This window comes from Mesoplodon mirus, assembly GCF_964341445.2.
Source record: "Mesoplodon mirus genome assembly, chromosome: 2".
NCBI lineage: Eukaryota > Metazoa > Chordata > Mammalia > Artiodactyla > Ziphiidae > Mesoplodon > Mesoplodon mirus.
In genome coordinates this window covers 176,013,138-176,015,995 of record NC_138977.1, presented here as the reverse complement: position 1 = coordinate 176,015,995, position 2,858 = coordinate 176,013,138, and positions in this window count along the sequence as shown.

Sequence of the window (2,858 nt, the reverse complement as noted above, 5' to 3'; positions counted from 1 at the left end):
GCAGGCACCCAGGTGGAGCGCGGCGCGCTGATATATATCAGGAAGGTGTTGCGCAAAAAGGCCGGCGGCCGCTGCAGTCATCACGCCCCTCACACATTCCAGGACCGCCTGCGGCCGCCGCCGGGGCACTACTTACCCGCCGGCTTAATGAGCCCATCGTGACCTCGCCCGCTGCGCCGAGGAAAAGAGGCGGCCGGGCTGCGGGGGAAAAACCTCAGACGGTCCCCCGCTCCCGAAAGGCGGCCAATGTCCCCGCGCCCAGAGCCCCCGGCTGCTGCACGCCCGCCCCGCCCCGTCGCAGGCCGCCCGAGATCCCAGCCAAGGCGGTTTAGGGGGTCTCCGTGTCCCCGGCTTCATCCTCCCCAAGAACCTGAACCTTCTAGTTTAGCTCCTCTAAGGCTGAAGAGGTCAGAGACGTTGAGACATAGATAGAAGCCAACTGGAAACTCAGGGACAAATCTTTCCAAACAAAGCCAGGATTGTTCGCCTTATCAGGCTCCAGGATGCTTTCTGCCCTCGTAGCTCGGAGTCAGTAGTCAGACACTTGGCCAGCTGGAACCCTGGGCCTGCGACAGGTCGGTGCTGGCTTAGCCAGGCTGAGAAAGGCGAGGAGGGCTGATCTCACCGCCAGAACGTCCTGCCTGCCTGTCCCGGCTTTGGCAAACCGTGGCCCTTATTTCACCTTCCGCTGTGCCCTGTATTCCCTGTGTGACCACACATGTTCCTCCATCCTGGCTTTGAGAAGACCTGTCCCAGGGAGAGCCCATCACGACGCTTACCAAAGCAGCAGCTCATTTATGTGCGGAGAAAACACTTCCTCCAGGGCCCACACAATGCCTTCCTTGCGGTAAGAGTGGTTCCCTTTCCAGCTGAGGTTAGAGGGGCTAGCGAGCATGACATAGGATTACTAAGGATTTGCTGAGCCGGGGTCAAACTTGGGTTTTATTCCAATACCCAGGCACTCTCCCACTGCCAACTGGTCCTGGTTTTACATCTGAGGAAAGGGAGGCTTAGCAAGTTTACGAGTTGCCCAGTAGCCCACAGCTAATAGTGGAAGTGCCCCATTGGAACTAGGTTGGTTTCATTCCAAAACCAAGAGTTCTCCCCATAAGTTCTCACCATAAGGGGGAAGAAGCCAGGGGTGCTGCTTCCAGGAATCCACAGAGCGAGGATCTCCCTGAGGCTGAGAAGTCAGTGGTTACACACACTAACTCTGGGGTCAAACTGCCTGAGACCAGTTTCCTGTTCTGCCCCTTGCTTTTTCCCTGCCTTCATTTGCTTGTCTATAAAATGGAAATAATGAACCCTCTCTGTGAAAATGAGCTAAAATATTTATAGCACATAGAACAGTACTTGGCATATGAAGTGTCCTCAGTACATGTTAACTGTTAAAAGTTTCACTGGGAACCTCTCGTGCTGGGAGATGAGTGGGAAGCTTTGATTAGACTCATCTGGAACCTTGGGACTCTGAGGTCATTCTCCACAGACTCAAATGCTGGTCACATCAGTCCAAGGGCTGAGACATGTTGCTTGGAGAGTGGGCACTGGAAATCCAATCAGGTCAGCCTGTTCTTATTAGAGGGATAATGATTTTGCCAGTGGGTGCTGGTCTTAAAAGCCGGCCCTTGGAGACAGTGAGCAAGCAGCACCTTTCCAGGGAGTGACTTCTAAAACAGACTCCACCAGTGATAGGCGCTGGCAGGTGCTCACTGGGCTCAGCTCCGCCTCCAGCCCTAGGCAGGCTGCAGATTCGTCTGGGGGGGGGGGGCGGGGGGTGTTCCCTTAATTCCCTTCCCAATTAGGGCAGGCCTTAATTGGACATTCATCCCGCTGGGCCTCCCCCAGTAACTGGGGGTTTTATATGGGGTATGGATCTAACTGTGTTCCCATTGCCTTCATATCACTCCCAACAAGGAGCTGACAGGCTGGAATTTCAAAAACTTGGAGAAGGTCTCAGGTCTCCCTTTTATGTTCCAGTTGAAAAGGCAAAATGCTGTTTCAATCAGGAGGCTTTTTTTTTTTTTAATGGGAAGGGATTTCATTTATAGATCAGGGATGATATCGGTTTGATTCTAGTTTGGGATTGTAGGGTTTTTGTATTACTTTGTACAGTGAAGAGAAAGGGTGGATGGTGTATGTGCATATAACTCTAGAATCTGTCCCTTTAGCGGAACATATTTTCCTATCTTCATTCCAAATCTGATACTATCACCATTTAGCATTTTAAAGTACAGCCTATATTTACCCGTAAACTTCTAAACTACTTTCCTTCAGCATAACTTGTTTGCCTGCTGTTGTCCTATAAAGTAGAATTGACTGAATTCCACGATATTATTAAGGTGGATCTGAGGCCCACCTAGAGACCACATAGTGTCTTGCCCAAAGCTACAACACTCTGAACTAATATATGTCCACATCCCTTACTGAGTCTCTGGGGCCAGATGTATTTCAGAATTTAGGAATTTACATTTTTAGAAAGATGCAGATACTCTAATGGGACCTGGGAAGCATCCTGTAATCAAACTTGTTGATATTTTTACTGTAAAAATGTATAAATATTGGTAGTAAGTGGAATAAATTTGATTTTATACATCAGGCTAGGGCATTAAATGGGTTTTTAAACTGCAGATTAGAGATCATGACTTTTTTTGGGGGGGGCCACAGCTAAGTATTTTACATTTATTTATAATATTTTACATATGTAGGGTAATTTACATTATCTATACATGTGTTCCATTTATCTATACTTTTATTATAAACATTTTAATTTTTTTTTAATTTTTTTTATTTTTTTGGTTGCACTGCACGGTTTGTAGGATCTCAGTTCCCCGACCAGGGATCAAACCCATGCCCCCTGC